Source organism: Salvelinus fontinalis, chromosome 27 (assembly GCF_029448725.1).
Source record: "Salvelinus fontinalis isolate EN_2023a chromosome 27, ASM2944872v1, whole genome shotgun sequence".
NCBI lineage: Eukaryota > Metazoa > Chordata > Actinopteri > Salmoniformes > Salmonidae > Salvelinus > Salvelinus fontinalis.
In genome coordinates this window covers 3,001,322-3,026,331 of record NC_074691.1, presented here as the reverse complement: position 1 = coordinate 3,026,331, position 25,010 = coordinate 3,001,322, and positions in this window count along the sequence as shown.

Here is a 25,010-nt window from a genome sequence, read left to right as displayed (position 1 = left end):
GAGCTCGTGCTGCTAGGCGACCTAAATTTGAACATGCTCAACACCCCAGCCACCCTACAATCTAAGCTTGATGCCCTCAATCTCACACAAATTATCAATGAACCTACCAGGTACCACCCCAATTCCGTAAACACGGGTACCCTCATAGATATCATCCTAACAAACTTGCCCTCCAAATACACCTCTGTTGTTTTCAACCAAGATCTCAGCGATCACTGCCTCATTGCCTGCATCCGTAATGGGTCAGCGGTCAAACGACCTCCATTCATCACTGTCAAACGCTCCCTGAAACACTTCAGCGAGCAGGCCTTCCTAATCGACCTGGCCGGGATATCCTGGAAGGATATTGATCTCATCCCGTCAGTAGAGGATGCCTGGTCATTTTTTTAAAATGCCTTCCTCACCATCTTGAATAAGCATGCCCCATTCAAGAAATTTAGAACCAGGAACAGATATAGCCCTTGGTTCTCTCCTGACCTGACTGCCCTTAACCATCAGAAAAACATCCTATGGCGTTCTGCATTAGCATCGAACAGCCCCCGTGATATGCAACTTTTCAGGGAAGCCAGAAACCAATATACACAGGCAGTTAGAACAGCCAAGGCTAGCTTTTTCAAGCAGAAATTTGCTTCCTGCAACACAAATTCAAAAAAGTTCTGGGACACCGTAAAGTCCATGGAGAATAAGAACACCTCTTCCCAGCTTCCAACCGTTCTGAAGATAGGAAACACTGTCACCACCGACAAATCCACTATAATTGAGAATTTCAATAAGCATTTTTCTACGGCTGGCCATGCTTTCCACCTGGCTACCCCTACCCCGGACAACAGCACTGCCCTCCCCTCTGCTACTCGCCCAAGCCTTCCCCATTTCTCTTTCTCCCAAATACAGTCAGCTGATGTTCTTAATGAGCTGCAAAATCTGGACCCTTACAAATCAGCCGGGCTAGATAATCTGGACCCTTTCTTTCTAAAACTATCTGCTGAAATTGTTGCCACCCCTATTACTAGCCTCTTCAACCTCTCTTTCGTGTCGTCTGAGATCCCCAAAGATTGGAAAGCAGCTGCGGTTATCCCCCTCTTCAAAGGGGGGGACACCCTTGACCCTAACTACTACAGACCTATATCTATCCTACCCTGCCTTTCTAAGGTCTTCGAAAGCCAAGTCAACAAACAGATTACCGACCATTTCGAATCACACCACACCTTCTCCGCTATGCAATCTGGTTTCAGAGCTGGTCATGGGTGCACCTCAGCCACGCTCAAGGTCATAAACGATATCGTAACCGCCATCGATAGGAAACAATACTGTGCAGCCGTATTCATTGACCTGGCCAAGGCTTTTGACTCTGTCAATCACCACATCCTCATTGGCAGACTCGACAGCCTTGGTTTCTCTAATGATTGCCTCGCCTGGTTCACCAACTACTTCTCTGATAGAGTTCAGTGTGTCAAATCGGAGGGTCTGTTGTCCGGGCCTCTGGCAGTCTCTATGGGGGTACCACAGGGTTCAATTCTTGGACCGACTCTCTTCTCTGTTTACATCAATGATGTCGCTCTTGCTGCTGGTGATTCTCTGATCCACCTCTACGCAGACGACACTATTCTGTATACTTCTGGCCCTTCTTTTGACACTGTGTTAACAACCCTCCAGGCGAGCTTCAATGCCATACAACTCTCCTTCCGTGGCCTCCAACTGCTCTTAAATACAAGTAAAACCAAATGCATGCTCTTCAACCGATCGCTGCCTGCTCCTGCCCGCCTGTCCAACATCACTACTTTGGACGGCTCTGACTTAGAATATGTGGACAACTACAAATACCTAGGTGTCTGGTTAGACTGTAAACTCTCCTTCCAGACCCACATCAAACATCTCCAATCCAAAGTCAAATCTAGAATTGGCTTCCTATTCCGCAACAAAGCATCCTTTACTCATGCTGCCAAACATACCCTTGTAAAACTGACCATCCTACCAATCCTCGACTTCGGTGATGTCATTTACAAAATAGCCTCCAAAACCCTACTCAATAAATTGGATGCAGTCTATCACAGTGCCATCCGTTTTGTCACCAAAGCCCCATATACTACCCACCACTGCGACCTGTACACTCTCGTTGGCTGGCCCTCGCTTCATACTCGTCGCCAAACCCACTGGTTCCAGGTCATCTACAAGACCCTGCTAGGTAAAGTCCCCCCTTATCTCAGCTCGCTGGTCACCATAGCAGCACCTACCTGTAGCACGCGCTCCAGCAGGTATATCTCTCTAGTCACCCCCAAAACCAATTCTTCCTTTGGACGCCTCTCCTTCCAGTTCTCTGCTGCCAATGACTGGAACGAACTACAAAAATCTCTGAAACTGGAAACACCTATCTCCCTCACTAGCTTTAAGCACCAGCTGTCAGAGCAGCTCATAGATTACTGCACCTGTACATAACCCATCTACAATTTAGCCCAAACAACTACCTCTTTACCTACTGTATTTATTTATTCATTTATTTTGCTCCTTTGCACCCCATTATTTCTGTCTCTACTTTGCACTTTCTTCCAATGCAAACCAACCATTCCAGTGTTTTTTAGTTTTTATTTTACTTGCTGTGTTGTACTCACTTCGCCTCCATGGCCTTTTTATATTTTATTTATTTATACATATATCTGTTTGCCTTCACCTCCCTTATCTCACCTCACTTGCTCACATTGTATATAGACTTATTTTTTCTCACTGTATTATTGACTATATGTTTGTTTTTACTCCATGTGTAACTATGTGTTGTTGTATGTGTCGAACTGCTTTGCTTTATCTTGGCCAGGTCGCAATTGTAAATGAGAACGTGTTCTCAATTTGCCTACCTGGTTAAATAAAGGTTAAATAAAAAATAAAAAAAATAAATAAAAAAAAACATTGACCAGAAGGGTGTTGATATAGCTGTGTTTAGACATGGCTACATGGACCTGTTACATTGACCAGAAGGGTGTTGATATAGCTGTGTTTAGGCATGGCTACATGGATCTGTTACATTGACCAGAAGGGTGATGATATAGCTGTGTTTTGGCATGGCTACATGGATCTGTTACATTGACCAGAAGGGTATTGATATAGCTGTGTTTAGGCATTGCTACATGGACCTGTTACATTGACCAGAAGGGTGTTGATATAGCTGTGTTTAGGCATGGCTACATGGATCTGTTACATTGACCAGAAGGGTGATGATATAGCTGTGTTTTGGCATGGCTACATGGATCTGTTACATTGACCAGAAGGGTATTGATATAGCTGTGTTTAGGCATGGCTACATGGACCTGTTACATTGACCAGAAGGGTATTGGTATAGCTGTGTTTAGGCATGGCTAGATGGACCTGTTACATTGACCAGAAGGGTATTGGTATAGATGTGTTTAGGCATGGCTACATGGACCTGTTACATTGACCAGAAGGGTATTGATATAGCTGTGTTTAGGCATGGCTTCATGGACCTGTTACATTGACCAGAAGGGTATTGATATAGCTGTGTGTAGACATGGCTACATGGACCTGTTACATTGACCAGAAGGGTGTTGATATAGCTGTGTTTAGGCATGGCTAGATGGACCTGTTACAATGAACAGAAGGGTATTGGTATAGCTGTGTTTAGACATGGCTACATGGACCTGTTACATTGACCAGAAGGGTGTTGATATAGCTGTGTTTAGACATGGATACATGGACCTGTTACATTGACCAGAGGGGTATTGATATAGCTGTGTTTATGCATGGCTACATGGACCTGTTACATTTACCAGAAGGGTGTTGATATAGCTGTGTTTAGGCATGGCTACATGGACCTGTTACATTTACCAGAAGGGTATTGATATAGCTGTGTTTAGGCATGGCTTCATGGACCTGTTACATTTACCAGAAGGGTGTTGATATAGCTGTGTTTAGGCATGGCTGCATGGACCTGTTACATTGACCAGAAGGGTATTGGTATAGCTGTGTTTGGGCATGGCTTCATGGACCTGTTACATTGACCAGAAAGGTGTTGATATAGCTGTGTTTAGGCATGGCTACATGGACCTGTTACATTTACCAGAAGTGTATTGATATAGCTGTGTTTAGACATGGCTACATGGACCTGTTAGATTGACCAGAAGGGTGTTGATATAGCTGTGTTTATGCATGGCTTCATGGACCTGTTACATTGACCAGAAGGGTGTTGATATAGCTGTGTTTAGGCATGGCTACATGGACCTGTTACATTGACCAGAAGGGTATTGATATAGCTGTGTTAAGGCATGGCTTCATGGACCTGTTACATTGACCAGAAGGGTATTGATATAGCTGTGTTTATGCATGGCTTCATGGACCTGTTACATTGACCAGAAGGGTGTTGATATAGCTGTGTTTAGGCATGGATACATGGACCTGTTACATTGACCAGAAGGGTATTGATATAGCTGTGTTTAGGCATGGTTACATGGACCTGTTACATTTACCAGAAGGGTATTGATATAGCTGTGTTTAGGCATGGCTTCATGGACCTGTTACATTGACCAGAAGGGTATTGATATAGCTGTGTTTAGACATGGCTTCATGGACCTGTTACAAATACCAGAGGGGTGTTGATATAGCTGTGTTTAGACATGGCTACATGGACCTGATACCTTGACCAGAAGGGTATTGATATCGCTGTGTTTAGACATGGCTACATGGACCTGTTACATTGACCAGAAGTGTATTGATATAGCTGTGTTTAGGCATGGCTACATGGTCCTGTTACATTTACCAGAAGGGTGTTGATATAGCTGTGTTTAGGCATGGCTACATGGACCTGTTACATTGACCAGAAGGGTGTTGATATAGCTGTGTTTAGACATGGCTACATGGACCTGTTACATTGACAAGAGGGGTATTGATATAGCTGTGTTTAGGCATGGCTACATGGACCTGTTACATTGACCAGAAGGGTATTGATATAGCTGTGTTTAGGCATGGCTACATGGACCTGTTACATTTACCAGAAGGGTATTGATATAGCTGTGTTTAGGCATGGCTTCATGGACCTGTTACATTGACCAGAAGGGTATTGATATAGCTGTGTTTAGACATGGCTTCATGGACCTGTTACAAATACCAGAGGGGTGTTGATATAGCTGTGTTTAGACATGGATTCATGGACCTGTTACATTGACCAGAAGGGTATTGATATAGCTGTGTTTAGGCATGGCTACATGGACCTGTTACATTGACCAGAAGGGTATTGATATAGCTGTGTTTAGACATGGCTACATGGACCTGTTACATTTACCAGAAGGGTATTGATATAGCTGTGTTTAGGCATGGCTTCATGGACCTGTTACATTGACCAGAAGGGTATTGATATAGCTGTGTTTAGGCATGGCTACATGGACCTGTTACATTGACCAGAAAGGTGTTGATATAGCTGTGTTTAGGCATGGCTACATGGACCTGTTACATTTACCAGAAGGGTATTGATATAGCTGTGTTTAGGCATGGCTACATGGACCTGTTACATTTACCAGAAGGGTATTGATATAGCTGTGTTTAGGCATGGCTTCATGGACCTGTTACATTGACCAGAAGGGTATTGATATAGCTGTGTTTAGGCATGGCTTCATGGACCTGTTACATTGACCAGAAGGGTATTGATATAGCTGTGTTTAGGCATGGTTACATGGACCTGTTACATTGACCAGAAGGGTATTGATATAGCTGTGTTTAGGCATGGCTACATGGACCTGTTACATTGACCAGAAGGGTATTGATATAGCTGTGTTTAGGCATGGCTACATGGACCTGTTACATTGACCAGAAGGGTATTGATATAGCTGTGTTTAGACATGGCTACATGGACCTGTTACATTGACCAGAAGGGTATTGATATAGTTGTGTTTAGACATGGCTACATGGACCTGTTACGTTGACCAGAAGGGTGTTGATATAGCTGTGTTTAGGCATGGCTACATGGACCTGTTACATTGACCAGAAAGGTGTTGATATAGCTGTGTTTAGGCATGGCTACATGGACCTGTTACATTTACCAGAAGGGTATTGATATAGCTGTGTTTAGGCATGGCTACATGGACCTGTTACATTGACCAGAAGGGTATTGATATAGCTGTGTTTAGGCATGGCTTCATGGACCTTTTACATTGACCAGAAGGGTGATGATATAGCTGTGTTTAGGCATGGCTTCATGGACCTGTTACATTTACCAGAAGGGTATTGATATATCTGTGTTTAGACATGGCTTCATGGACCTGTTACATATACCAGAGGGGTGTTGATATAGCTGTGTTTAGACATGGCTACATGGACCTGTTACATTGACCAGAAGGGTGATGATATAGCTGTGTTTAGGCATGGCTACATGGACCTGTTACATTGACCAGAAGGGTATTGATCTAGCTGTGTTTAGGCATGGCTACATGGACCTGTTACATTGACCAGAAGGGTGTTAATATAGCTGTGTTTAGACATGGCTACATGGACCTGATACCTTGACCAGAAGGGTATTGATATCGCTGTGTTTAGACATGGCTACATGGACCTGTTACATTGACCAGAAGTGTATTGATATAGCTGTGTTTAGGCATGGCTACATGGTCCTGTTACATTTACCAGAAGGGTGTTGATATAGCTGTGTTTAGGCATGGCTACATGGACCTGTTACATTGACCAGAAGGGTGTTGATATAGCTGTGTTTAGGCATGGCTACATGGACCTGTTACATTGACCAGAAGGGTGTTGATATAGCTGTGTTTAGACATGGCTACATGGACCTGTTACATTGACCAGAAGGGTATTGATATAGCTGTGTTTAGGCATGGCTACATGGACCTGTTACATTGACCAGAAGGGTATTGATATAGCTGTGTTTAGGCATGGATTCATGGACCTGTTACATTGACCAGAAGGGTATTGATATAGCTGTGTTTAGGCATGGCTTCATGGACCTGTTACATTGACCAGAAGGGTATTGATATAGCTGTGTGTAGGCATGGCTACATGGACCTGTTACATTGACCAGAAGGGTATTGATATAGCTGTGTTTAGGCATGGCTTCATGGACCTGTTACATTGACCAGAAGGGTATTGATATAGCTGTGTGTAGGCATGGCTACATGGACCTGTTACATTGACCAGAAGGGTGTTGATATAGCTGTGTTTAGACATGGCTACATGGACCTGTTACATTGACCAGAAGGGTGATGATATAGCTGTGTTTGGGCATGGCTTCATGGACCTGTTACATTGACCAGAAGGGTATTGATATAGCTGTGTTTAGACATGGCTACATGGACCTGTTACATTGACCAGAAGGGTGTTGATATAGCTGTGTTTAGGCATGGCTACATGGACCTGTTACATTGACCAGAAGGTTCTTGATATAGCTATGTTTAGGCATGGCTACATGGACCTGTTACATTGACCAGAAGGGTATTGATATAGATGTGTTTAGGCATGGCTACATGGACCTGTTACATTGACCAGAAGGGTGTTGATATAGCTGTGTTTAGACATGGCTTCATGGACCTGTTACATTGACCAGAAGGTACTTGATATAGCTATGTTTAGGCATGGCTACATGGACCTGTTACATTGACCAGAAGGGTATTGATATAGATGTGTTTAGGCATGGCTACATGGACCTGTTACATTGACCAGAAGGGTGTTGATATAGCTGTGTTTAGGCATGGCTACATGAACCTGTTACATTGACCAGAAGGGTGTTGCTATAGCTGTGTTTAGGCATGGCTACATGGACCTGTTACATTGACCAGAAGGGTGTTGCTATAGCTGTGTTTAGGCATGGCTACATGAACCTGTTACATTGACCAGAAGGGTGTTGCTATAGCTGTGTTTAGGCATGGCTACATGAACCTGTTACATTGACCAGAAGGGTGTTGCTATAGCTGTGTTTAGGCATGGCTACATGAACCTGTTACATTGACCAGAAGGGTGTTGCTATAGCTGTGTTTAGGCATGGCTACATGAACCTGTTACATTGACCAGAAGGGTATTGATATAGCTGTGTTTAGGCATGGATTCATGGACCTGTTACATTGACCAGAAGGGTGTTGATATAGCTGTGTTTAGGCATGGCTACATGGACCTGTTACATTGACCAGAAGGGTATTGATATAGCTGTGTTTAGGCATGGCTACATGGACCTGTTACATTGACCAGAGGGTATTGATATAGCTGTGTTTAGGCATGGCTTCATGGACCTGTTACATTGACCAGAAGGGTATTGATATAGCTGTGTTTAGACATGGCTACATGGACCTGTTACATTGACCAGAAGGTTCTTGATATAGCTGTGTTTAGGCATGGCTACATGGACCTGTTACATTGACCAGAAGGGTATTGATATAGCTGTGTTAAGGCATGGCTTCATGGACCTGTTACATTGACCAGAAGGGTATTGATATAGCTGTGTTTAGGCATGGCTACATGGACCTGTTACATTGACCAGAAGGGTATTGATATAGCTGTGTTTAGGCATGGCTTCATGGACCTGTTACATTGACCAGAAGGGTATTGATATAGATATGTTTAGGCATGGCTACATGGACCTGTTACATTGACCAGAAGGGTATTGATATAGCTGTGTTTAGGCATGGCTACATGGACCTGTTACATTGACCAGAAGGGTGTTGATATAGCTGTGTTTAGGCATGGCTACATGGACCTGTTACATTGACCAGAAGGGTTTTGATATAGCTGTGTTTAGGCATGGCTACATGGACCTGTTACATTTACCAGAAGGGTGTTGATATAGCTGTGTTTAGGCATGGCTACATGGACCTGTTACATTGACCAGAAGGGTATTGATATAGCTGTGTTTAGGCATGGCTACATGGACCTGTTACATTTACCAGAAGGGTGTTGATATAGCTGTGTTTAGGCATGGCTACATGGACCTGTTACATTGACCAGAAGGGTATTGATATAGCTGTGTTTAGGCATGGCTACATGGACCTGTTACATTTACCAGAAGGGTGTTGATATAGCTGTGTTTAGGCATGGCTACATGGACCTGTTACATTGACCAGAAGGGTTTTGATATAGCTGTGTTTAGGCATGGCTACATGGACCTGTTACATTGACCAGAAGGGTATTGATATAGCTGTGTTTAGACATGGCTACATGGACCTGTTACATTGACCAGAAGGGTATTGATATAGCTGTGTTTAGACATAGCTACATGGACCTGTTACATTGACCAGAAGGGTATTGATATAGCTGTGTTTAGGCATGGCTACATGGACCTGTTACATTGACCAGAAGGGTATTGATATAGCTGTGTTTAGGCATGGCTACATGGACCTGTTACATTGACCAGAAGGGTTTTGATATAGCTGTGTTTAGGCATGGCTACATGGACCTGTTACATTGACCAGAAGGGTATTGATATAGCTGTGTTTAGGCATGGCTTCATGGACCTGTTACATTGACCAGAAGGGTATTGATATAGCTGTGTTTAGGCATGGCTACATGGACCTGTTACATTGACCAGAAGGGTATTGATATAGCTGTGTGTAGACATGGCTACATGGACCTGTTACATTGACCAGAAGGGTATTGATATAGCTGTGTTTAGGCATGGCTACATGGACCTGTTACATTGACCAGAAGGGTATTGATATAGCTGTGTTTAGGCATGGCTTCATGGACCTGTTACATTGACCAGAAGGGTATTGATATAGCTGTGTTTAGGCATGGCTACATGGACCTGTTACATTGACCAGAAGGGTATTGATATAGCTGTGTGTAGACATGGCTACATGGACCTGTTACATTGACCAGAAGTGTATTGATATAGCTGTGTTTAGGCATGGCTACATGGACCTGTTACATTGACCAGAAGGGTATTGATATAGCTGTGTTTAGGCATGGCTACATGGACCTGTTACATTGACCAGAAGGGTATTGATATAGCTGTGTTTAGGCATTGCTACATGGACCTGTTACATTGACCAGAAGGGTATTGATATAGCTGTGTTTAGGCATGGCTACATGGACCTGTTACATTGACCAGAAGGGTATTGATATAGCTGTGTTTAGGCATGGCTTCATGGACCTGTTACATTGACCAGAAGGGTATTGATATAGCTGTGTTTAGACATGGCTACATGGACCTGTTACATTGACCAGAAGGGTGTTGACATAGCTGTGTTTAGGCATGGCTACATGGACCTGTTACATTGACCAGAAGGGTATTGATATAGCTGTGTTTAGGCATGGCTACATGGACCTGTTACATTGACCAGAAGGGTATTGACATAGCTGTGTGTAGGCATGGCTTCCTTGTTTTGAGTCTGTTAAGTGTGTTTCTCATTCTGCTGGAGTTGACCTAGTATTTTATATAAAAGCTACCTTACACCTTCCGTTGTTTCTACATTTGTAACTCACCAACCAAAAATGAAATATGCTGTTTTACATTGTGTTATTTGTGCTGTTCTAAAATCAGAAGAATCTGTGTGCTCTCTGATAGGAATACTAGTTCATATGGTGCTCTTCAATGTCCCAGGTTTGTGGCATCGAGGAAGAAATCATTTCATCTTTACTTACATTCAGATGTTAATATGTTACGTATAAAAGGCACATGTATGCATTGTTTACTATTTAGATTTTATTAAAACAATGTCATTGTTGGAGTTAAGGTGTTTGACATGATTGATGGGTGACTAGGTGCATTCTTGTCAAATAAATAAGCTTATTCATTCGTGATTATGGATACATTCTGTAATGAGCTAATCTGGCTTTCAAACTGCAACAGAACATGTCAGCAAGTTAGTTCTGAGTTGCTTGAATACAGCAGTGCATACTGACACCATGAACTGAAATAGATTTCACCTCGTTCATGTAGTTGTCAGAAATGACAAGGGATTAAATGTAGATCTCCACTGGCCGAAGGAGAAGAGGATCAAGTAAAATAAGGGTATGTTGCTAGTAATGTAATCTAGGTAGGTAGCTAGCTAGCTGGGGGCCGGAACATAATTACTAATAATTTGTAGATGCAAATTGACCGTGAGAATGTTTGACTAAAACAGTCATTTCAAACCTTCCTGGTGTTTTTTATTTCCTCGTCTTTTATGTCCAATAATTAAAATTCCCCAACGTTTTTATTTGGGCTCAGAAAACTTGGGGGGCCAAATAAAATCCCCCACGGGCCAAATTTGGGGAACCCTTCCCTAGACCAACTCCAATTGTTCTCCACACTGACCTCACCCACCTAGATAAGAGGAATACCTATGTGAGAATGCTGTTCATTGACTACAGCTCAGCGTTCAACACCATTGCCCCTTCCAAGCTCATCACCAAGCTTAGGACTCTGGGTCTGAACACCTCCCTCTGCAACTGGATCCTGGACTTCCCTCTGCAGTGGAGCCCCTATCCACATCGATGGGGCTGCAGTGGAGCCCCTATCCACATCGACGGGTCTGCAGTGGTATCCACATCGACGGGTCTGCAGTGGAGCCCCTATCCACATCGACGGGGCTGCAGTGGAGCCCCTATCCACATCGACGGACTGCAGTGGAGCGCCTATCCACATCGACGGGTCTGCAGTGGAGCGCCTATCCACATCGACGGGGCTGCCGTGGAGCCCCTATCCACATCGACGGACTGCAGTGGAGCCCCTATCCACATCGACGGGGCTGCAGTGGAGCACCTATCCACATCGACGGGGCTGCAGAGGAGCGCCTATCCACATCAACGGGGCTGCAGAGGAGCGCCTATCCACATCGACGGGGCTGCCGTGGAGCCCCTATCCACATCGACGGGGCTGCAGTGGAGCGCCTATACACATCGATGGGGCTGCAGTGGTATCCACATCGACGGGGCTGCAGTGGAGCGCCTATCCACATCGACGGGGCTGCAGTGGAGCCCCTATCCACATCGACGGGGCTGCAGTGAAGCCCCTATCCACATCAATGGGGCTGCAGTGGTATCCACATCGACGGGGCTGCAGTGGTATCCACATCGACGGGGCTGCAGTGGTATCCACATCGACGGGGCTGCAGTGGTATCCACATCGACGGGGCTGCAGTGGAGCCCCTATCCACTTTGACGGGGCTGCAGTGGAGCCCCTATCCACATCGACGGGTCTGCAGTGGAGCCCCTATCCACATCGACGGGTCTGCAGTGGAGCCCCTATCCAAATCGACGGGTCTGCAGTGGAGATCCTATCCACATCGATGGGGCTGCAGTGGTATCCACATCGACGGGTCTGCAGTGGAGCGCCTATCCACATCGACGGGTCTGCAGTGGAGCCCCTATCCACATCGACGGGTCTGCAGTGGAGCCCCTATCATCGACGGGTTTGCAGTGGAGCACCTATCCACATCGACAGGTCTGCAGTGGAGCACCTATCCACATCACGGGTCTGCAGTGGAGCCCCTATCCACATCGACGGGTCTGCAGTGGAGCCCCTATCCACATCGACGGGTCTGCAGTGGAGCCCCTATCCACATCGACGGGTCTGCAGTGGAGCGCCTATCCACATCGACAGGTCTGCAGTGGAGCCCCTATCCACATCGACGGGGCTGCAGAGGAGCGCCTATCCACATCGACGGGGCTGCAGAGGAGCGCCTATCCACATCGACGGGGCTGCAGTGGAGCGCCTATACACATCGATGGGGCTGCAGTGGTATCCACATCGACGGGGCTGCAGTGGTATCCACATCGACGGGGCTGCAGTGGTATCCACATCGACGGGGTTGCAGTGGTATCCACATCGACGGGGCTGCAGTGGAGCCCCTATCCACATCGACGGGGCTGCAGTGGAGCCCCTATCCACATCGACGGGTCTGCAGTGGAGCCCCTATCCACATCGACGGGTCTGCAGTGGAGCCCCTATCCACATCGACGGGTCTGCAGTGGAGCCCCTATCCAAATCGACGGGTCTGCAGTGGAGATCCTATCCACATCGATGGGGCTGCAGTGGTATCCACATCGACGGGTCTGCAGTGGAGCGCCTATCCACATCGACGGGTCTGCAGTGGAGCCCCTATCCACATCGACGGGTCTGCAGTGGAGCGCCTATCCACATCGACGGGTCTGCAGTGGAGCCCCTATCCACATCGACGGGTCTGCAGTGGAGCCCCTATCATCGACGGGTTTGCAGTGGAGCACCTATCCACATCGACAGGTCTGCAGTGGAGCACCTATCCACATCGACGGGTCTGCAGTGGAGCCCCTATCCACATCGACGGGTCTGCAGTGAAGCCCCTATCCACATCGACGGGTCTGCAGTGGAGCCCCTATCCACATCGACGGACTGCAGTGGAGCCCCTATCCACATCGACGGACTGCAGTGGAGCCCCTATCCACATCGACGGGGCTGCAGTGGAGCCCCTGTCCACATCGACGGGTCTGCAGTGGAGCCCCTATCCACATCGACGGGGCTGCAGTGGATCCCCTATCCACATCGACGGGGCTGCAGTGGATCACCTATCCACATCGACGGGTCTGCATTTGAGCACCTATCCACATCGACGGACTGCAGTGGAGCGCCTATCCACATCGACGGGGCTGCAGTGGAGCCCCTATCCACATCGACGGGTCTGCAGTGGAGCCCCTATCCACATCGACGGGGCTGCAGTGGAGCCCCTATCCACATCGACGGGGCTGCCGTGGAGCGCCTATCCACATCGATGGGGCTGCAGTGGTATCCACATCGACGGGGCTGCAGTGGAGCGCCTATCCACATCGACGGGGCTGCAGTGGAGCCCCTATCCACATCGACGGGTCTGCAGTGGAGCCCCTATCCACATCGACGGGTCTGCAGTGGAGCGCCTATCCACATCGACGGGTCTGCAGTGGAGCCCCTATCCACATCGACGGGTCTGCAGTGGAGCGCCTATCCACATCGACGGGTCTGCAGTGGAGCCCCTATCCACATCGACGGGTCTGCAGTGGAGCCCCTATCATCGACGGGTTTGCAGTGGAGCACCTATCCACATCGACAGGTCTGCAGTGGAGCGCCTATCCACATCGACGGGGCTGCAGTGGAGCCCCTATCCACATCGACGGGGCTGCAGTGGAGCCCCTATCCACATCGACGGGTCTGCAGTGGGGCCCCTATCCACATCGACGGGTCTGCAGTGGTATCCACATCGACGGGTCTGCAGTGGAGCCCCTATCCACATCGACGGGTCTGCAGTGGTATCCACATCGACGGGTCTGCAGTGGAGCCCCTATCCACATCGACGGGTCTGCAGTGGAGCGCCTATCCACATCGACAGGTCTGCAGTGGAGCCCCTATCCACATCGACGGGGTTGCAGTGGAGCACCTATCCACATCGACGGGGCTGCAGAGGAGCGCCTATCCACATCGACGGGTCTGCAGAGGAGCGCCTATCCACATCGACGGGGCTGCCGTGGAGCCCCTATCCACATCGACTGGGCTGCAGTGGAGCGCCTATACACATCGATGGGGCTGCAGTGGTATCCACATCGACGGGGCTGCAGTGGTATCCACATCGACGGGGCTGCAGTGGTATCCACATCGACGGGGCTGCAGTGGTATCCACATCGACGGGGCTGCAGTGGTATCCACATCGACGGGGCTGCAGTGGAGCCCCTATCCACATCGACGGGGCTGCAGTGGAGCCCCTATCCACATCGACGGGTCTGCAGTGGAGCCCCTATCCACATCGACGGGTCTGCAGTGGAGCCCCTATCCACATCGACGGGTCTGCAGTGGAGCCCCTATCCAAATCGACGGGTCTGCAGTGGAGATCCTATCCACATCGATGGGGCTGCAGTGGTATCCACATCGACGGGTCTGCAGTGGAGCGCCTATCCACATCGACGGGTCTGCAGTGGAGCCCCTATCCACATCGACGGGTCTGCAGTGGAGCGCCTATCCACATCGACGGGTCTGCAGTGGAGCCCCTATCCACATCGACGGGTCTGCAGTGGAGCCCCTATCATCGACGGGTTTGCAGTGGAGCACCTATCCACATCGACAGGTCTGCAGTGGAGCACCTATCCACATCGATGGGTCTGCAGTGGAGCCCCTATCCACATCGACGGGTCTGCAGTGGAGCCCCTATCCACATCGACGGGTCTGCAGTGGAGCCCCTATCCACATCGACGGGTCTGCAGTGGAGCGCCTATCCACATCGACGGGTCTGCAGTGGAGTCCCTATCCACATCGACGGGGCTGCAGTGGAGCACCTATCCACATCGACGGGTCTGCATTTGAGCACCTATCCACATCGACGGACTGCAGTGGAGCGCCTATCCACATCGACGGGGCTGCAGTGGAGCCCCTATCCACATCGACGGGTCTGCAGTGGAGCCCCTATCCACATCGACGGGGCTGCAGTGGAGCCCCTATCCACATCGACGGGGCTGCCGTGGAGCGCCTATCCACATCGATGGGGCTGCAGTGGTATCCACATCGACGGGGCTGCAGTGGAGCGCCTATCCACATCGACGGGGCTGCAGTGGAGCCCCTATCCACATCGACGGGTCTGCAGTGGAGCCCCTATCCACATCGACGGGTCTGCAGTGGAGCGCCTATCCACATCGACGGGTCTGCAGTGGAGCCCCTATCCACATCGACGGGTCTGCAGTGGAGCGCCTATCCACATCGACGGGTCTGCAGTGGAGCGCCTATCCACATCGACGGGTCTGCAGTGGAGCCCCTATCCACATCGACGGGTCTGCAGTGGAGCGCCTATCCACATCGACGGGTCTGCAGTGGAGCCCCTATCCACATCGACGGACTGCAGTGGAGCGCCTATCCACATCGACGGGTCTGCAGTGGAGCCCCTATCCACATCGACGGGTCTGCAATGGAGCCCCTATCATCGACGGGTTTGCAGTGGAGCACCTATCCACATCGACAGGTCTGCAGTGGAGCGCCTATCCACATCGACGGGTCTGCAGTGGTATCCACATCGACGGGTCTGCAGTGGAGCCCCTATCATCGACGGGTTTGCAGTGGAGCACCTATCCACATCGACAGGTCTGCAGTGAAGCCCCTATCCACATCGACGGGTCTGCAGTGGTATCCACATCGACGGGTCTGCAGTGGAGCCCCTATCATCGACGGGTTTGCAGTGGAGCACCTATCCACATCGACAGGTCTGCAGTGGAGCGCTTATCCACATCGACGGGTCTGCAGTGAAGCCCCTATCCACATCGACGGGTCTGCAGTGGAGCCCCTATCCACATCGACGGGTCTGCAGTGGAGCCCCTATCCACATCGACGGGTCTGCAGTGGTATCCACATCGACGGGTCTGCAGTGGATCCCCTATCCACATCGACGGGGCTGCAGTGGATCCCCTATCCACATCGACGGGTCTGCAGTGGAGCCCCTATCCACATCGACGGGTCTGCAGTGGAGCGCCTATCCACATCGACGGGTCTGCAGTGGAGCCCCTATACACATCGACGGGGCTGCAGTGGAGCACCTATCCACATCGACAGGTCTGCATTTGAGCACCTATCCACATCGACGGACTGCAGTGGAGCGCCTATCCACATCGACGGGGCTGCAGTGGAGCCCCTATCCACATCGACGGGTCTGCAGTGGAGCCCCTATCCACATCGACGGACTGCAGTGGAGCCCCTATCCACATCGACGGGGCTGCAGTGGAGCCCCTGTCCACATCGACGGGTCTGCAGTGGAGCCCCTATCCACATCGACGGGGCTGCAGTGGATCCCCTATCCACATCGACGGGGCTGCAGTGGATCTCCTATCCACATCGACGGGGCTGCAGTGGAGCCCCTATCCACATCGACGGGTCTGCAGTGGAGCCCCTATCCACATCGACGGGTCTGCAGTGGAGCGCCTATCCACATCGACAGGTCTGCAGTGGAGCCCCTATCCACATCGACGGGGCTGCAGTGGAGCACCTATCCACATCGACGGGGCTGCAGAGGAGCGCCTATCCACATCGACGGGGCTGCAGAGGAGCGCCTATCCACATCGACGGGGCTGCCGTGGAGCCCCTATCCACATCGACGGGGCTGCAGTGGAGCGCCTATACACATCGATGGGGCTGCAGTGGTATCCACATCGACGGGGCTGCAGTGGTATCCACATCGACGGGGCTGCAGTGGTATCCACATCGACGGGGCTGCAGTGGTATCCACATCGACGGGGCTGCAGTGGTATCCACATCGACGGGGCTGCAGTGGAGCCCCTATCCACATCGACGGGTCTGCAGTGGAGCCCCTATCCACATCGACGGGGCTGCAGTGGAGCCCCTATCCACATCGACGGGGCTGCAGTGGAGCGCCTATCCACATCGACGGGTCTGCAGTGGAGCCCCTATCCACATCGACGGGTCTGCAGTGGAGCCCCTATCATCGACGGGTTTGCAGTGGAGCACCTATCCACATCGACAGGTCTGCAGTGGAGCACCTATCCACATCGATGGGTCTGCAGTGGAGCCCCTATCCACATCGACGGGTCTGCAGTGGAGCCCCTATCCACATCGACGGGTCTGCAGTGGAGCCCCTATCCACATCGACGGGTCTGCAGTGGAGCGCCTATCCACATCGACGGGTCTGCAGTGGAGTCCCTATCCACATCGACGGGGCTGCAGTGGAGCACCTATCCACATCGACGGGTCTGCATTTGAGCACCTATCCACATCGACGGACTGCAGTGGAGCGCCTATCCACATCGACGGGGCTGCAGTGGAGCCCCTATCCACATCGACGGGTCTGCAGTGGAGCCCCTATCCACATCGACGGGGCTGCAGTGGAGCCCCTATCCACATCGACGGGGCTGCCGTGGAGCGCCTATCCACATCGATGGGGCTGCAGTGGTATCCACATCGACGGGGCTGCAGTGGAGCGCCTATCCACATCGACGGGGCTGCAGTGGAGCCCCTATCCACATCGACGGGTCTGCAGTGGAGCCCCTATCCACATCGACGGGTCTGCAGTGGAGCGCCTATCCACATCGACGGGTCTGCAGTGGAGCCCCTATCCACATCGACGGGTCTGCAGTGGAGCGCCTATCCACATCGACGGGTCTGCAGTGGAGCCCCTATCCACATCGACGGGTCTGCAGTGGAGCCCCTATCATCGACGGGTTTGCAGTGGAGCACCTATCCACATCGACAGGTCTGCAGTGGAGCGCCTATCCACATCGACGGGGCTGCAGTGGAGCCCCTATCCACATCGACGGGGCTGCAGTGGAGCCCCTATCCACATCGACGGGTCTGCAGTGGGGCCCCTATCCACATCGACGGGTCTGCAGTGGTATCCACATCGACGGGTCTGCAGTGGAGCCCCTATCCACATCGACGGGTCTGCAGTGGTATCCACATCGACGGGTCTGCAGTGGAGCCCCTATCATCGACGGGTTTGCAGTGGAGCACCTATCCACATCGACAGGTCTGCAGTGAAGCCCCTATCCACATCGACGGGTCTGCAGTGGTATCCACATCGACGGGTCTGCAGTGGAGCCCCTATCATCGACGGGTTTGCAGTGGAGCACCTATCCACATCGACAGGTCTGCAGTGGAGCGCTTATCCACATCGACGGGTCTGCAGTGAAGCCCCTATCCACATCGACGGGTCTGCAGTGGAGCCCCTATCCACATCGACGGGTCTGCAGTGGAGCCCCTATCCACATCGACGGGTCTGCAGTGGAGCGCCTATCCACATCGACGGGTCTGCATTTGAGCACCTATCCACATCGACGGACTGCAGTGGAGCACCTATCCACATCGACAGGTCTGCATTTGAGCACCTATCCACATCGACGGACTGCAGTGGAGCGCCTATCCACATCGACGGGGCTGCAGTGGAGCCCCTATCCACATCGACGGGTCTGCAGTGGAGCCCCTATCCACATCGACGGACTGCAGTGGAGCCCCTATCCACATCGACGGGGCTGCAGTGGAGCCCCTGTCCACATCGACGGGTCTGCAGTGGAGCCCCTATCCACATCGACGGGGCTGCAGTGGATCCCCTATCCACATCGACGGGGCTGCAGTGGATCTCCTATCCACATCGACGGGGCTGCAGTGGAGCCCCTATCCACATCGACGGGTCTGCAGTGGAGCCCCTATCCACATCGACGGGTCTGCAGTGGAGCGCCTATCCACATCGACAGGTCTGCAGTGGAGCCCCTATCCACATCGACGGGGCTGCAGTGGAGCACCTATCCACATCGACGGGGCTGCAGAGGAGCGCCTATCCACATCGACGGGGCTGCAGAGGAGCGCCTATCCACATCGACGGGGCTGCCGTGGAGCCCCTATCCACATCGACGGGGCTGCAGTGGAGCGCCTATACACATCGATGGGGCTGCAGTGGTATCCACATCGACGGGGCTGCAGTGGTATCCACATCGACGGGGCTGCAGTGGTATCCACATCGACGGGGCTGCAGTGGTATCCACATCGACGGGGCTGCAGTGGTATCCACATCGACGGGGCTGCAGTGGAGCCCCTATCCACATCGACGGACTGCAGTGGAGCCCCTATCCACATCGACGGGGCTGCAGTGGAGCCCCTATCCACATCGACGGGGCTGCAGTGGATCTCCTATCCACATCGACGGGGCTGCAGTGGATCCCCTATCCACATCGACGGGGCTGCAGTGGATCTCCTATCCACATCGACGGGGCTGCAGTGGAGCCCCTATCCACATCGACGGGTCTGCAGTGGAGCCCCTATCCACATCGACGGGTCTGCAGTGGAGCGCCTATCCACATCGACAGGTCTGCAGTGGAGCCCCTATCCACATCGACGGGGCTGCAGTGGAGCACCTATCCACATCGACGGGGCTGCAGAGGAGCGCCTATCCACATCGACGGGGCTGCAGAGGAGCGCCTATCCACATCGACGGGGCTGCCGTGGAGCCCCTATCCACATCGACGGGGCTGCAGTGGAGCGCCTATACACATCGATGGGGCTGCAGTGGTATCCACATCGACGGGGCTGCAGTGGTATCCACATCGACGGGGCTGCAGTGGTATCCACATCGACGGGGCTGCAGTGGTATCCACATCGACGGGGCTGCAGTGGTATCCACATCGACGGGGCTGCAGTGGAGCCCCTATCCACATCGACGGGTCTGCAGTGGAGCCCCTATCCACATCGACGGGGCTGCAGTGGAGCCCCTATCCACATCGACGGGGCTGCAGTGGATCTCCTATCCACATCGACGGGGCTGCAGTGGAGCCCCTATCCACATCGACGGGGCTGCAGTGGATCTCCTATCCACATCGACGGGGCTGCAGTGGAGCCCCTATCCACATCGACGGGGCTGCCGTGGAGCGCCTATCCACATCGATGGGGCTGCAGTGGTATCCACATCGACGGGGCTGCAGTGGAGCGCCTATCCACATCGACGGGGCTGCAGTGGAGCCCCTATCCACATCGACGGGTCTGCAGTGGAGCCCCTATCCACATCGACGGGTCTGCAGTGGAGCGCCTATCCACATCGACGGGTCTGCAGTGGAGCCCCTATCCACATCGACGGGTCTGCAGTGGAGCGCCTATCCACATCGACGGGTCTGCAGTGGAGCCCCTATCCACATCGACGGGTCTGCAGTGGAGCCCCTATCATCGACGGGTTTGCAGTGGAGCACCTATCCACATCGACAGGTCTGCAGTGGAGCGCCTATCCACATCGACGGGGCTGCAGTGGAGCCCCTATCCACATCGACGGGGCTGCAGTGGAGCCCCTATCCACATCGACGTGTCTGCAGTGGGGCCCCTATCCACATCGACGGGTCTGCAGTGGTATCCACATCGACGGGTCTGCAGTGGAGCCCCTATCCACATCGACGGGTCTGCAGTGGTATCCACATCGACGGGTCTGCAGTGGAGCCCCTATCATCTACGGGTTTGCAGTGGAGCACCTATCCACATCGACAGGTCTGCAGTGAAGCCCCTATCCACATCGACGGGTCTGCAGTGGTATCCACATCGACGGGTCTGCAGTGGAGCCCCTATCATCGACGGGTTTGCAGTGGAGCACCTATCCACATCGACAGGTCTGCAGTGGAGCGCTTATCCACATCGACGGGTCTGCAGTGAAGCCCCTATCCACATCGACGGGTCTGCAGTGGAGCCCCTATCCACATCGACGGGTCTGCAGTGGAGCCCCTATCCACATCGACGGGTCTGCAGTGGTATCCACATCGACGGGTCTGCAGTGGATCCCCTATCCACATCGACGGGGCTGCAGTGGATCCCCTATCCACATCGACGGGGCTGCAGTGGAGCCCCTATCCACATCGACGGGGCTGCCGTGGAGCGCCTATCCACATCGATGGGGCTGCAGTGGTATCCACATCGACGGGGCTGCAGTGGAGCGCCTATCCACATCGACGGGGCTGCAGTGGAGCCCCTATCCACATCGACGGGTCTGCAGTGGAGCCCCTATCCACATCGACGGGGTTGCAGTGGAGCCCCTATCCACATCGACGGGGCTGCAGTGGAGCCCCTATCCACATCGACGGGTCTGCAGTGGGGCCCCTATCCACATCGACGGGTCTGCAGTGGAGCCCCTATCCACATCGACGGGTCTGCAGTGGAGCCCCTATCATCGACGGGTTTGCAGTGGAGCGCCTATCCACATCGACGTTGCTGCAGTGGAGCCCCTATCCACATCGACGGGGCTGCAGTGGAGCCCCTATCCACATCGACGGGTCTGCAGTGGGGCCCCTATCCACATCGACGGGTCTGCAGTGGAGCCCCTATCATCGACGGGTTTGCAGTGGAGCACCTATCCACATCGACAGGTCTGCAGTGAAGCCCCTATCCACATCGACGGGTCTGCAGTGGTATCCACATCGACGGGTCTGCAGTGGAGCCCCTATCATCGACGGGTTTGCAGTGGAGCACCTATCCACATCGACAGGTCTGCAGTGGAGCGCTTATCCACATCGACGGGTCTGCAGTGAAGCCCCTATCCACATCGACGGGTCTGCAGTGGTATCCACATCGACGGGTCTGCAGTGGAGCCCCTATCCACATCGACGGGTCTGCAGTGGTATCCACATCGACGGGTCTGCAGTGGAGCGCCTATCCACATCGACGGGTCTGCAGTGAAGCCCCTATCCACATCGACGGACTGCAGTGGAGCGCCTATCCACATCGACGGGTCTGCAGTGGAGCCCCTATCATCGACGGGTTTTCAGTGGAGCCCCTGTCCACATCGACGGGTCTGCAGTGGAGCGCCTATCCACATCGACAGGTCTGCAGTGGAGCACCTATCCACATCGACGGGTTTGCAGTGGAGCCCCTATCCACATCGATGGGTCTGCAGTGGAGCCCCTATCATCGACGGGTTTGCAGTGAAGCACCTATCCACATCGACGGGTCTGCAGTGGAGCACCTATCCACATCGACGGGTCTGCAGTGGAGCCCCTATCATCGACGGGTTTGCAGTGGAGCACCTATCCACATCAACGGGGCTGCAGTGGAGCACCTATCCACATCGACAGGTCTGCATTTGAGCACCTATCCACATCGACGGACTGCAGTGGAGCGCCTATCCACATCGACGGACTGCAGTGGAGCCCCTATCCACATCGACGGGGCTGCAGTGGAGCCCGTATCCACATCGACGGGGCTGCAGTGAAGCACCTATCCACATCGACGGGTCTGCAGTGGAGCACCTATCCACATCGACGGACTGCAGTGGAGCACCTATCCACATCGACGGGGCTGCAGTGGAGCCCCTATCCACATCGACGGGGCTGCAGTGGAGCCCCTATCCACATCGACGGGGCTGCAGTGGAGCACCTATCCACATCGACGGACTGCAGTGGAGCGCCTATCCACATCGACGGGGCTGCAGTGGAGCCCCTATCCACATCGACGGGTCTGCAGTGGAGCACCTATCCACATCGACGGGGCTGCAGTGGAGCACCTATCCACATCGACAGGTCTGCATTTGAGCACCTATCCACATCGACGGACTGCAGTGGAGCGCCTATCCAAATCGACGGGGCTGCAGTGGAGCCCCTATCCACATCGACAGGTCTGCATTTGAGCACCTATCCACATCGACGGGGCTGTAGTGAAGCCCCTATCCACATCGACAGGGCTGCAGTGAAGCCCCTATCCACATCGACGGGGCTGTAGTGAAGCCCCTATCCACATCGACAGGGCTGTAGTGAAGCCCCTATCCAAATCAACGGGGCTGCAGTGGAGCCCCTATCCACATCGACGGACTGCAGTGGAGCGCCTATCCACATCGACGGGGCTGCAGTGGAGCCCCTATCATCGACGGGTTTTCAGTGGAGCCCCTGTCCACATCGACGGGTCTGCAGTGGAGCGCCTATCCACATCGACAGGTCTGCAGTGGAGCACCTATCCACATCGACGGGTTTGCAGTGGAGCCCCTATCCACATCGACGGGTCTGCAGTGGAGCCCCTATCATCGACGGGTTTGCAGTGGAGCACCTATCCACATCAACGGGGCTGCAGTGGAGCACCTATCCACATCGACAGGTCTGCATTTGAGCACCTATCCACATCGACGGACTGCAGTGGAGCGCCTATCCACATCAACGGGGCTGCAGTGGAGCACCTATCCACATCGACAGGTCTGCATTTGAGCACCTATCCACATCGACGGACTGCAGTGGAGCGCCTATCCACATCGACGGGGCTGCAGTGGAGCCCCTATCCACATCGACGGGGCTGCAGTGGAGCACCTATCCACATCGACGGGTCTGCAGTGGAGCACCTATCCACATCGACGGACTGCAGTGGAGCACCTATCCACATCGACGGGGCTGCAGTGGAGCCCCTATCCACATCGACGGGGCTGCAGTGGAGCCCCTATCCACATCGACGGGGCTGCAGTGGAGCACCTATCCACATCGACGGACTGCAGTGGAGCGCCTATCCACATCGACGGGGCTGCAGTGGAGCCCCTATCCACATCGACGGGTCTGCAGTGGAGCACCTATCCACATCGACGGGGCTGCAGTGGAGCACCTATCCACATCGACAGGTCTGCATTTGAGCACCTATCCACATCGACGGACTGCAGTGGAGCGCCTATCCACATCGACGGGGCTGCAGTGGAGCCCCTATCCACATCGACAGGTCTGCATTTGAGCACCTATCCACATCGACGGGGCTGTAGTGAAGCCCCTATCCACATCGACAGGGCTGCAGTGGAGCCCCTATCCACATCGACGGGGCTGTAGTGAAGCCCCTATCCACATCGACAGGGCTGTAGTGAAGCCCCTATCCAAATCAACGGGGCTGCAGTGGAGCCCCTATCCACATCGACGGGTCTGCAGTGGAGCCCCTATCCACATCGACGGGGCTGCAGTGGAGCCCCTATCCACATCGACGGGGCTGCAGTGGAGCGCCTATCCACATCGACGGGTCTGCAGAGGAGCGCCTATCCACATCGACGGGTCTGCAGTGGAGCGCCTATCCACATCGACGGGGCTGCAGTGGAGCCCCTATCCACATCGACGGGGCTGCAGTGGAGCCCCTATCCACATCGACGGGTCTGCAGTGGAGCCCCTATCCACATCGACGGGTCTGCAGTGAAGCCCCTATCCACATCGACTGGTCTGCAGTGGAGCCCCTATCCACATCGACGGGTCTGCAGTGGAGCCCCTATCCACATCGACGGGTCTGCAGTGGTATCCACATCGACGGGTCTGCAGTGGAGCGCCTATCCACATCGACGGGTCTGCAGTGAAGCCCCTATCCACATCGACGGACTGCAGTGGAGCGCCTATCCACATCGACGGGTCTGCAGTGGAGCCCCTATCATCAACGGGTTTGCAGTGGAGCCCCTATCCACATCGACGGGTCTGCAGTGGAGCCCCTATCCACATCGACGGGTCTGCAGTGGAGCCCCTATCCACATCGACGGGTCTGCAGTGGAGCCCCTATCCACATCGACGGGGCTGCAGTGAAGCACCTATCCACATCGACGGACTGCAGTGGAGCGCCTATCCACATCGACAGGTCTGCAGTGGAGCACCTATCCACATCGACGGGTCTGCAGTGGAGCCCCTATCCACATCGACGGGGCTGC